We start from the raw sequence: 13,488 nt of genomic DNA, 5'->3' as shown, positions 1-13,488 counted from the left end.
CAAGCCTCCGCCCTCGGGCCTTCCTGCCCTCCTGCCCCGAGCAGGGCCCGCGACAACCCTGCGGGTGGGGGAAGCCTTCTGGCTCCTCCTTCACCCATAACACTCCCATGAAGGCCTGTCCCAGCGATGGAGGCTTCCAGGGGAAACCGACTACTTAGTGCCCCTGCGGGACCCGAGAATTCTCCATTAAGTCATCCCGGGTCATCTCATCATCCTGGGAGGGGGTCCCCTTCCCCTTGTCCTCCTGGGTTGGAGGGAAGCCCATGCGCGCCCCGTCTCAGTGCCCCATGTCATGGTCGGGGAAGGATTCTTCCAGCTCGTTCTCAAGACCCGTGACTGAGGACCTTGCTCTTGGCTGTCTGTGAGCAGGAGGTTCCATGGTTTGTTCTTACGAAAAGGCCACCGGGTGACGACCCACAGGCCCACCGTGCTTGCAGCTGCCGCGTGCTCGAGCGCATCCCTCCCGGGACTCCGGCACACGCGCGCCCCCTCCCAGGGGTGGTGCCCGCCGGTCACTGCGGAGCCCTCAGCGGGGTCAGACCCTGCTGCAGACCCGGACTGCAGCCGGGAGCCTGCGAAGCCGAGCTCCTGGCCCTCACGCGTGGTTCTACTCCAGTGGGCAGAGCAGCCGTACAGCAGCACACTAACTAATGTATAAAAAGTCGCTTTCGGGAGGCGGTGAGTGTGGCAAGGAGAGGGAACAGGGCCTGAGAGTGGCTGAGGTCTGGGTGAGCGGGGCGAGGGGTGGGGCACCGGCTCGGGAGGGGCCGCACGCTGAGCTGGAAGGAGGGAGCTGCTCCTCTCTGCAGGCCTGGCTCCGGCCCGCACGGCCACCAGTGCTGAGCGTGAGCCCAGGAGTCACTCTTCACCTTCTCCCAGGTGTGTAACCACCAACAGAAGCACAATAAAGTAAACATCCCTGAGGAAAAGAAAGGAATGTTCCAAACCAAACACATACGCACCCTATCCACCTGGACCGCATCTGCGCAGTTTCCACCCTGCCCTCCCGCACGGCGCTGCAGACCGTGCTGTCGGGGCACCTTCGGGAAGAGAGGGGTCTGTGGCGTGTGTTTTCTGGGGCTGAGCACATACTCTTCCGCAGAGAAACAAGGGCGGCATCCGTCCGACGCAAGGGGCATTGTCCCGGCTGCTCTAGAGCTACAAGGCTCGAGGGAGATGGGAACCCGGGGTGCATATCCCTTTGGAGGACACATCTGCACCAGCTTTCTGGATAAAGATCACTTAGAGTTCAAGCTTACTTTAATCAAACTCTAGCAGACATTCACTCAGTGAGTCTGAACTATTTTCATAGACTCCTTATGCCACAGGAAGGTCCGAGTTATTACCGGGGCCCTGAGGAAATCAAACAAGAACCTAGAACTCCAATGTGACGTAAGCGATCGGCAGAATGTACGCGTGCAAACAGGCTCACGCATGTTCACACGGCTCCAGGGCTCACACAGAGCCGCACGGCCCCCACGGGCTCACAGCAACTCCTGTAGGTTCTCCTCTCCCTGGACTGAATTTGAAATGTCAATATGTACCAGGAACACCAGCTACGGCTATTTTATTTTTTACAAGATTTTGTTCTTTTTGGAGGCGAGAGAGGTAAGAAGGTGGAGACGCAGGACGCGCTGTTTCAACCGGTCCCCTAAGGTGAACTCGTCAGCTCCGAGGACAGCCTGCACACCCAGGAAACCAGCCCGCGCCGCAGGCTTATGCACTGCTGGAGCTCGGCGGGGGCAGACGGCGCCGGCGGGAGGGGAAGCGTCGGGCGAGCGCCGAGCACCGGACTGATGGCTGAGGACAACAAGGGCCGAGGGAGCCAGCAGAACCGACCACTGGGAAGCGATACCGCAATAGGAGAGCGCCCTGGGACGGGGGAGCAGCAGTAACTTGGAGTCTGGCTGAAAGCGCCAAAAAGAGCAAAAGATCTTCAAGGGCAACTGGTAGTATCTGGGGTCATGGGCAGGGGCCTAAGTCCATAGACCCAGGACAGCCACCGCCGGCGACCACCTGAGCCAGAGTGCGGGGGGGCGGGGGGGGGGGGCTCCAGTCCATGTTCCTGAGCCCACGGCTTTCCGCCGCTTGCACCACCGCTGGGCTGGGCGCACCCCCGCCGGCGCCGGGGAGAGCCCGGTATGACCGCCGGCCGGGGGTCCGGACGCTCCCAGCCCGAGTCTGGGAGAACCCGGCGATCTCTGGTCAGGATCCCTCGGTGGCAGCCTTCTGTGACCTGCGTGACAGCGGGGTCTGAGTGCACCCCGCATAGGCCTGGACCCCAGCCAGCAGTCCCCGCACAGGCAGCCACTGGAAGCGGGCTCCCTGGACCAATGTCGCTCGCGGGTTTAGTGACACGGGGCTGCAGAGACCAACGGTCGCCTCGGCCAACCCGAGACCGTGGCTGGGGGTGTGCACGGCCTATGGGGGGTCACACGGCTCAGCGGAGTTTGCAGGGGGGGTCTGTGTGCTCTGGACCACCCAGAGGGGAGCAGACGGAGGCTTCTTTCTGAGGCGGAGGCCCAGGCACTGTTTTCTTTCCACAAAACCTCCGCCAAAGAACAAAAACCTCCAGAAAACAAAAGCCTCAAAACCAGTTTCCACAGAAGCCAGCCCCTTGATGGGGGGCAGGAGGACTCAACCCAAGCAAGACTGACGGGAAAACAATGAGGCAGGCCCCTCCCCCCGAAAGCCAGGCGGAAGAACCAGAGGACAGCCCCCACAGTGTCCCCGCAAAACTGTAAAACCCCAGTATCAGAGGAAAACAACATACTAAGCTCCCAGTATTGCCCTAAAACCTGTATATTTCAGATACAACCTTTTTTTTTCCCTTTAATTCATTCTCATGATTCTTGTTCTTTTAACTTTTTAACCTACTTTTCATTACAACTAGAGGTTTACTACAACATATTCCATAACCTTTTAACTTGAACTTCTTGCTACATATACATGTGTATTTCTTTTTTCTTTTTTTCTAATATGCATATAGATATAAGCTTCAAGGTAAACCTTTTTCCCTATTCAAGACTACCCCTATATATAAGCCAGTTTCCCTTTATCTCTGGAAAGTTGAGTCCTTTAGCGAAGACATCAAAATACACCCAGGAAGAACCGAAATAACCTCCCCCGTCCTCATCGAGGATATATGACGAACCTCCCGACTTTTTCGTCTGTCAGCATTTCTGTGTATGTGTTTTTGTCCTGGTATTAGCTAAATCTTATCCTTGGGGTTCATTTTGGCTGGGTTCTTTCTTTCTCTTATCATTTACTTTTGTCGATATTTTTGTTCGTTTTTGTTTATATACCTTATAAATCTTACTTTGGGGGCTCATTTTGGCTGGGTTTTTTCTTTCTTTTTCTATTTCTCTTTTTTTTCTTTCTATTTGATGGTGACTTCCACTCACTCCAAAATGTTCCAGGGTGCACGATGCCTGGATCTTGGTAGATACACTCAGCTACACATGCCCTCAACCACCTCTCACCAACATGACTAGGAGGAGGAACACCCAACAGAGGAAAACTTCAGAGACTGTGCCCTCTCCATCAGAGCTACTGGATATGTACATAAACAGTATGTTGGAAAGGGAATTCAATTATCCAGGCAATGGCTAGGCTGGAGAAAATCATTAGTGACAACATAGAGTCTCTAAGGGCAGAAGTGAGAGCCGACCTAGCAGAAGTTAAAAATGCTATAAAGCAGGGCGCCTGGGTGGCTCAGTGGGTTAAAGCCTCTGCCTTCGGCTTGGGTCATGATCCCGGGGTCCTGGGATCGAGCTCTGCTCAGCGGAGAGCCTGCTTCCTCCTCTCTCTCTCTGCCTGCCTCTCTGCCTACTTATGATCTCTGTCAAATAAATAAATAAAAATAAATCTTTAAAAAAATGCTATCAATGAGATCCAATCTAGTCTAGGTACTCCTAACAACTAGGGTAACTGAGGCAGACGATAGAATTAGTGATGTGGAGGACAAATGGATAGAGAAAAAGGAGCAGGTGGAGGCCTGGAACAAACAGCTTAGAAACCATGAAAACAGAATTAGGGAACTCAATGATGCCATGAAACGTTCCAAAGTCAGAATTACTGGAATCCCTGAGGGGGTAGAGAAAGAGAGAAGACTAAAAGATACAGCTGAATAATAATAATAATAAGTCTGGATGAAAATTTCCCCAGTCTGAGGAATGGAACAAGCGTTTGGGTCCTGGAGGCAGAAAGAACATCCACCAAGATCAACAAATCTAGAAAGACCTCAAGACATTTGATAGTGAGACTCATGAATCCTAATTTTAGACAAGGGCTTCTGAGGGCACCTGGAGGTTAGAGATTCCTTACGTACAGAGGAAGAGCCATCAGAATAACATCAGACCTGTCCACAGAAACCTGGCAAGCCAGAGAGGGCTGGCAAGACATATTCAGACACTAAATGAGAACAACATGCGGCCAAGAATACTTTATCTAGCAAGGTTGACTTTAAAAATGGATGGAGATAGAGGCGCCTGGGTGGCTCAGTGGGTTAAGCCTCTGCCTTCGGCTCAGGTCATGATCCCAGGGTCCTGGGATCGAGCCCCGCACTGGGCTCTCTGCTCAGTGGGGAGCCTGCTTTCCCCTCTCTCTCTGCCTACCTCTCTGCCTGCTTGTGATCTCGCTCTGTCAAATAAATAAATAAAATCTTTAAAAAATAAAAATGGAGATAAAGAGCTTCCAAGACCACCAAGGTTTAAGAGTATGTGACTGCCAAGCCAGCACTACAAGAAATATTAAGGGGGGGTTCTATAAAAGAAGAACCCAAGAGTGACACAGTACAGAAATTTACAGAGACAATCTACAGAAACAAGGACTTACCAGGCAACATGTCAATAAAAGCGTTATCTTTCAATAATCACTCTCAACGTGAATGGCCTAAATGCTCCCATAAAATGGCACAGGGTTGCAGACTGGATAAAAAGACAGAATCTGACCATATGCTGTCTACCAGAGACACATCTGGAACCTAAAGACACACCCAGACTGAACGTGGAGGGATAGAGACGCATCTTGCAGCTGATGGGCCTCAGAAGAAAACTGGGGAGCGGTTCTCATAGCCCACACATTTAAACTAAAGTCTGTAGTCAGAGATAAAGAAGACCACTGTATCATTCTTAAAGGGTCCATCCACCAAGAAGATGAAACAATTGTAAATATTTATGTCCCCAATATGGGAGCAGCCAACTACATAAGACAACTGTTAGTCAAGATAAAGAGTCACATTGATGTGAATACATTAACAGGAGGGATCTTAACATGCCATTCTCCGGAATAGATCATCCACGCAGAAAATCGATAAGGAAACAAGAGCTTTGAAAGACGAGACGGACCTCACAGACATACACCCAACATTCCACCCTCAAACAACAGACTACTCATTCTTCTCAAGCGCACGTGGAACCTTCTCCAGAATAGACCACAAAATGGGTCACAAATCAGGGCTCAGCTGATACCAAAAGATTGAGATTATTCTCAGACCACAATGCTCTGAAACTGGAACTTGACCACAAGAAAAAGTTTGGAAGGAATTCAAACACTTGAAAGCTAAAGACCACCTGCTTAAGAATGTTTGGATCAACCAGGAAATCAAAGAACTTAAACAATTCATGGGAACCAATGAGACTAAAGACACTTTGGTCCAAAACCTATGGGATATGGCAAAGGTGGTCCTAAGAGGGAAATCCATAGCCCTCAAAAAAACTGAAAAATCCCTGGGGCACCTGGTGGCTCAGTGGGTTAAAGCCTCTGCCTTCAGCTCAGGTCATGATCCCAGGGTCCTGGGATCGAGTTCCACATCGGGCTCTCTGTTCAGCAGGGAGCCTGCTTCCCCCTCTCTCTCTGCCTGCCTCTCTGCCTACTTGTGATCTCTGTCAAATGGATAAAATGTTTAAAAAATAAAACAAAAGTGAAAAATCCAGAATACACCAGCTCTCTTTAGACCTTAAAGAACTGGAAAATCAACAACAAATTAAGACAACTCCACACACAAGAAGGGAAATAATCAAGAATACAGTTTAAATAATAAATAAAATAATCAAGAATACAGAGATCAATGAAATAGGAACTAGAGATACAGTAGAACGCATCAACGGAACTAGAAGCTGGTTTTTTGAAAGAATCAATAAGCTCGATAAACCACTGGACAAACTAATCCAAAAGAGGAGAGAGGACCCAAATTAATAAAATGATAAAGAAAGGGGAGAGACCATGACTAACACCAAGGAAATAGAAACAATTATCAGAAATTATTACCAACAGTTACATCCCAATAAGTTAAGCAACCTAGACGAAATGGATGCTTGCCTGGAAACCTATAAACTTCTAAGCCTGAATCAGGAAGAAACTGACAAGCTGTACAGACTGATATCTAGTAACAAGACAAGCAGTGATCTAAAACCCCCAAAACTCAAGAGCCTAGGACATGATGGATTTCCTGGGGAATTTTACCAAACATTCAAAGAAAAAGAAATACCTCTTCTCCTGAAACTGTTTTCAAAAAATAGAAACAGAAGGAAAACTCCCAGACTCTTTCTATGAAGCCAGAATTACCTGATCCCCAAACCAGGTGAAGACCCCATCAAAAAGGAGAATTTCAGGCCAATATCCCTGATGAATATGGATGCCAAGATTCTCAACAAGACGCTAGCTAATAGGATCCAACAGTACGTTAAATTGATTATCCACCACGACAAGGTAGGATTCACCCCTGGGATGCAAGGGTGGTTCAACATTCACAAATCAATGTGACAGAACAAATCAATAAGAGAAGAGAGAAGAACCCCATGGTCCTCTCACTTGATGCAGAAAAAGCATCTGACAAGAAACAGCATCCTTTCCGGATTAAAACACTTCACAGTATAGGGATAGAGGGAACATTCCTCAACTTCCTAAAATCTATCTATGAAAAACCCACAGCAAATATCAATCTCAATGGAGAAAAGCTGACAGCCTTCCCTTTGAGATCAGGAACACGACAAGGATGCCCACTCTCACCACTCTTGTTCAACATAGTACTAAAAGCCCTAGCACCAGCAATCACACAAGAAATAAAATGTGTCCAAATTCTCAATGAAGAAGTCAAACTCTCTCTTCACAAATGACATGATACTTAATATGGAAAACCCAAAAGATTCCACCCCCAAACTACTAGAACTCATACAGCAATTCAGTAATGTGGCAGGATACAAAATCAATGTACAGAAAACTGTTGCTTTTTTATACACTAACAATGAAAATACAGAAAGGGAAATTAGAGAATCAATTCCAATTACTATAGCACCAAAACCCACAAGATAGGAATAAACCTAACCAAAGAGGTAAATTATCTGTACTCAAGGAACCACAGAACACTCGGGAAAGAAACTGAAGACACAAAAAGATGAAGACCATTCCATGCTCATAGATCAGAAGAATAAACATTGTTAAAATGTCTATACTGCCTAGAACAATCTATACTTTCAATGCCATCCAGATCAAAGTTCCACTGGCATTTTTCAAAGAGCTGGAACAAACAATCCTAAAATTTGTATGGAATCAGAAGAGACCCCAAATTGCTAAAGAAATGTTGAAAAAGAAAAACAAAACTGGGGGCATCACGTTACCTGATTTCAAGTTTTACTACAAAGCTGTGATCACCAAGACAGCATGGTACTGACATAAAAACAGACACACAGATCAGTAGAACAGAGTAGAGAGCCCAGATATGGACCCTCAACTCTGTGGTCAAATAATCTTTGACAAAGCAGGAAAAAATATACAGTGATAAAAAGACAGTCTCTTCAATAAATGGTGCTGGGAAAACTGGACTCAACCATTCTCTTACACCATACACAAAGATAAACTCGGAATGGATAAAAGACCTCAACATGAGGCAGGAATCCATCAGAATCCTAGAGGAGAACATAGGCCATACCCTCTTCTACATCAGCCACAGTAACCTCTTTAAAGACATGTCTCCAAAGGCAAAGGAAACAAAAGCTAAAATAAACTTTTGAACTTCATCAAGATCAACAGCTTCCACACAGCAAAGCAAACAGTCAACAAAACAAAGAGGCAACCCACGGAATGGGAGAAGATATTTGCAGATGACACTACAAAGGGCTGATCTCCAAGATCTATAAAGAACTCCTCAAACACAACACCCAAAAAACAGATGATCATGTCCAAAGATGGGCAAGAGACATGATCAGACAATTCTCCAAAGAAGACATACAAATGGCTATCAGACACATGAAAAAATGTTCATCATCACTAGCCATCAGGGAAATTCAAATCAAAATCACACTGAGATGCCACCTTACACCAGTTAGAATGGCCAAAATTCAACAAGACAGGAAACAACAAGTTGTTGGAGAGGATGTGGAGAAGGGGAACCCTCTTACACTGTTGGTGGGAATGCAAGTTGGTGCAGCCACTCTGGAAAACAGTGTGGAGATGCCTTACAAAATTACAAATAGAGCTTCCCTATGACCCTGCAATTGCACTCCTGGGTATTTACCCCAAAGATACAGATGGAGTGAAAAGAAGGGCCATCTGTACCCCAATGTTCATAGCAGCAATAGCCACGGTGGCCAAACTGTGGAAAGGGCGAGATGCCCTTCAATGGACGACTGGATAAGGAAGATGTGGTCCATATACACTATGGAGTATGATGTCTCCATCAGAAAGGATGAATACCCAACTTTTGTAGCAACATGGACGGGACTGGAAGAGATTAAGCTGAGGGAAATAGGTCAAGCAGAGAGAGTCAGTTATCATACGGTTTCACTCACTTGTGGAGCATAAGGAATAACACGGAGGACACTGGGAGATGGAGAGGAGAAGCGAGTTGGGGGAAATCGGACGAACCATGAGAGACTGTGGACTCTGAGAAACTGAGGGTTTGGGAAGGGAGAGGCTCAGGGGGATGGGGGATCCAGGTGGTGGGTCTTAGGGAGGGCACCGACTGCACGGAGCACTGGGTGTGGTGCATACACAAGGAATCTTGGAACACTGACAAAATAAATAAATAAATAAATAAATAAATAAATAAAGATTTTATTTAGAGAGTGCACACCTGCACCTGGGAGAGCACGGGTAGGGGTGGGGCCGAGGGAGAGGGAGAACCCGAAGCAGATTCCCTGCTGAGCAGGGAGCCAGACTTGGGCTTGATTCCGGGACCCTGAGCTGCAACCAAGAGTCAGAGACTTAACCAACTGAGCGACCCAGGCACCCCTACTACCTATTTTAAAAATAGCTTTGAAGGCCCGGGGTTGAATGGGCCAGCACAGGCAGTCCTGTCGGCGGTATCGGGATAGTGCTGGTGGGGACAGGTGGGCTGCACTGTGCCGAGTGGACCCAGCAGAGTGCACCGAACCACTATGTGGAACCACTATGTTGTACACCCGAAACAGACATGACCTTGTGTCCACTCTACTTCTGTTAAAAACCAAAACAAAACGGTTTGAAGTTCCCTAAGGATCAGGCATATTTTCTTCTCTAATAGTTCACCTTTTTTTTTTTTTTTTAAGTGCGGGAACCCAGAAGCACATTTCCTGCACTCGGTCACTGAGTCCTCCCGTCCACACCGCGCGGTAGGAGCCCTGACTACCGACCACCGTGTGGGTCAGGAAACTGAGGCACAGAGAGTGGGTGACTCACCTGAGCTCTGGGGCCCAGACATGCAGTCTGCTTCCGGGGACCCTCGCCTCAGCCCCGTGCTGGGCTCCTCCTTGGTGGGATTGGGGAGGCTGATTTTCAAACTAATCCGGAAGTATCCGCCCTCATTCCCAGCAGCACGGATCCCTACGGATCTATCTATGGAACACATGACCACACACTCAGTGGTTTAGAGCATCCACCCTCGATGGTTCTGGACTTAGAAGTCCTAAGGTCAAGGCGTTGGCAGGGCTGCCCTCATTCTGGAGGCTTCTGAGAATGACTTCCGTTCCTGCCCAGTGTGAGGGGCTGCCCACGCTCCTTGCCTTACGGGCCCTTTCTCCATCTCCAAAGCCAGCAGCTCAGCCTTTTGACCTCAGCTCTCCTCTCCCCGTGAACCCCCATGTCCCTCTTCTCAGCGTCGGTGAGCACAGGGGACCCGGGCTGATCCAGGACAATCCCCTGGTCCCGGATCTTTAACTTAGTCCCATCTACCATGTCTCGCTGGGCCACGGAAGGCAGCATCCCCACCCAGGGCTCCAGCGGTTGCGATGTGGACCTTCCAGGGCATTCAGTCTCTGGAGCGCCATCTAAGTCAAGAGGTCGGGGAGACACCTGGACCCAATCTGATTAACCCACATTCCTGGCTCCTGCAACCCCGTTCACACCAGGTGCCCCCGTGTGTCACTCAGAGTCCAGCAGTCAACCCATGTGATCGCAGCCATCCTACTCGGCGGGCAGTTCCCAAGTGCTCCAGCGCACGGTCCTGACTTGCACTGAACAGGTTCTTGGTAAGACCTGGTGGAATCGGAGAGCTGGGACAGCTTGCACATGTACTGTCCACCTTTGTTCCAGGCACGGTTCTGCCCCAGGAACAGGAGTCTGTGCATTCCGGAGGAAGGCAGGAGAGCCCTCTCAGCTGGCGGTGTGAACAGATTTCCAAACTTCCATTTCCGCTAGCCCTATTCACTTTCCGCATTACTTTCAAGGTGTGCAGTCTGTAGAAATAACTCCCAGTGGTGCGGGGCTTCTCATTTCAGCTTCCTTATAGGACTGTCTCCCCGGGAATAGGAGCAAAGATTAAAATGGAGCCCGAGCAGCTGGAATTTATCAGGTGTCAATGAACCATTTCCCTTAATTGCCATTCTGAAAGCCTAAGTGCCCTTTTCCACGCTTTGGCTTTCATTAAAATGATCAGCAAGAGTTTCAGAGGGGAGTCTGGACGGAGAGGTGCTAAGACTGGACACGCGGCCTCCGGGCCTTGCCCACATATTCGCCGAGTCTCGCCTCCTGCCGCTGGGTGGGAAGCACTGTCCGGCCTTTGACTTGCGTTGGCAAACAGAGTGCAGCAGAACCTGTATCTTGGGGGCTCTGGGTCTGGACCCCACGAAGGCCTGCACGCTGCTGATCACTTTCGGGGAGCCTGTCCAACCGCCACGTGAATGAGCGCAGGCAGCCCGCCGCCGGGGAGAGGCCTCGCCGAGCGGAGGAACCATTCCGGCTGAGCCGCGCCAGACTCTCCGGCCCGCAGCCGACCAGGAGGCTGAGCACAGACATGCGGGTGAGCCGGGCCACAGTCTGCATGCGGTTCAGGAGTAACAATCATAAACATTAAATCAGCCATTAAAATACATCAGCGGGGCGCCTGGGTGACTCGGTTAAGCGGCTGCGCTCTGCTCAGGTCATCCCTCCAGGGTCCTGGGGGCAGGTCTTGCATTGGGCTCCCTGCTCGGGGAGCCTGCCAGGAGCCTGCTTCTCCCTCTGCCTCTGCTGCTCCCTCTGCCTCTGCTGCTCCCCCCGCTCATACCTGACACGCTCACACTCTCAAATTAAAAAAAAAAAAAAAAAACTTAAAAAATAAATTATAGTTGGAAACAATGTCATGTACTGCAATTAGTTAATGACAACAGAAAGTAACCCATTTCATTGTTACGTCACGGTCATTTGGTCACGTCTGTTACGCGGTAACAGGCAAACAAAACCGGGGGTAAACTGTGCAGGAGCCCCCCGGGCTAGATCTCGAGGAGTCACCGAGATGCTACAAGGCTACTGTCAACCTTCTCGCGCACCGTGTTTTATCTAGTTCTCACTCGGAGATCGTGACATGACCTCAGTGGATACGTAACTGAGACATTTCATTCTGACAACTTTCCAGAAAGCAAGACTGGCGCGGCGGAGCGTGCCTTCCCCCAGGGCAGCGGTGTGCGGGGCGGGGGGTGGGGGCTACTCCTGCGCCATGCCCACCTCCACCTGCCCCCTGAGTTCTGCATCCAGCTAAAGCCGCAGGGCTCCAGGTGTGGGATGACCACGCGGGGCGCCCGCGCTCTGACCTCGGGCCCACCGGGCCCACCTAAGGTTGTGCACACCACGGCCAGGCTCTGTGCACAGAGACCCGATGGTGCCGGCCGCCGGCCCTAACAACAGGTACACTGCTTGGACTGCTGTAAGGCTCGGCGTCCTCATCTGTAAAATGGGGCCATGCAGGCAACCTACTCGAGAGGCTCGCTGTGAGGCTCAAATAACTGAGGGCACGCACGGCGATCTGTCCGGCGCCGGGAAGCACCATGAGTGCCCGTTGCGCGCTATGATTCTCATGCTGCCAGCTGTGACTGCCGGCGCCGCGCGTGAGTTTTCAGGCCCCGCTCTACTTCCCGTCTACCGCTTTGTTGCCCACTCGGTTCCTGTGTTGTGAGGCTGGACCAGGAATATGAAAGGACAGCAGCGGGTAGATACACTGGGGACACTGCAGGATGCCTAACCGAGAGGTCTCCAACTCTCTGCTGACGTTTCCTGCGGACTCCGTGGCAGGAGACGTCCCTACGGCCACGCTGCCTTTCAGAGAAGCCATGAATGTCATCACTTTAGAAGACAATTTGTGGAAAATACTAAAATGAAAAGATATGACGCCCCAGGACTCAGAGACCCCTTTTTTGAACGGCAGCTCCACGACGACACTTTTGCGAGTGCTCAGACCGTCAGGACAGCACAGCTGCAGAAATGGTAGTTTTTACAAATTCAGTATTCAGAAAATTAACCGACAACAAAGCTCTCTCTCTCCTGTAGTTCCAGGAACTCTAACACATGGATAGATCATCAGGACCCAGGAAATTCCCTGCTGCCATCCCGATCCGCTCCCACCCCCGGCAAGTGTGACCCCTTCTCCGTGAGCACAGGTGTTTTTTCCTGAGGACAGTGCGGAAGTGGAAGGTGGCGGTATTTTTGAAACTTTTTGAGACTCGCCTAAGTTATTTTTAATGATGCAAAATGGAAACTACCAAGGATGCTCACAGGGGAACAGTGAAGTCAGCAGGAGCAAACATCATAGGAACCACAACGCAGCAGTTCAAAAAAAATTAAGGCAGGCATATAAAATCCCAGGGCGCACTGTCCTATCAGAAACTGCCAGCAGGGGGCGCCTGGGGGGCTCAGTGGGTTAAAGCCTCTGCCTTCAGCTCAGGTCATGATCTCAGGGTCCTGGGATCGAGCCCCACATGGGGCTCTCTGCTCAGCAGGGAGGCTGTTTCCTCTCTCTCTCTCTCTGCCTGCCTCTCTGCCTACTTGTGATCTCTCTCTCTCTGTCAAATAAATAAATAAAATCTTTAAAAAATAAATAAAATAAAATAAAATAAAATCTTTAAAAAAATAACTGCCAGCAGATCCGTTTGCTGTATCACCACTCGCGGGAATTCCCTCCCGGTCCTAGGTTCTACATCCACGCATAAAGGACTGCCAGGGAAGACCCCGCTAACGAAGGGGGTGGTCCGACAGGGCCGAAGCTCCCCTGCTGACGGCCGATCCCCATGTGCTCCCCACCCTCACCTCCACCCCCAGCCC

Source organism: Mustela nigripes, chromosome 8 (assembly GCF_022355385.1).
Source record: "Mustela nigripes isolate SB6536 chromosome 8, MUSNIG.SB6536, whole genome shotgun sequence".
Classification (NCBI taxonomy): domain Eukaryota; kingdom Metazoa; phylum Chordata; class Mammalia; order Carnivora; family Mustelidae; genus Mustela; species Mustela nigripes.
The sequence above is the reverse complement of the archived record's forward strand: the minus strand, read 5'-3'. Positions refer to the sequence as shown.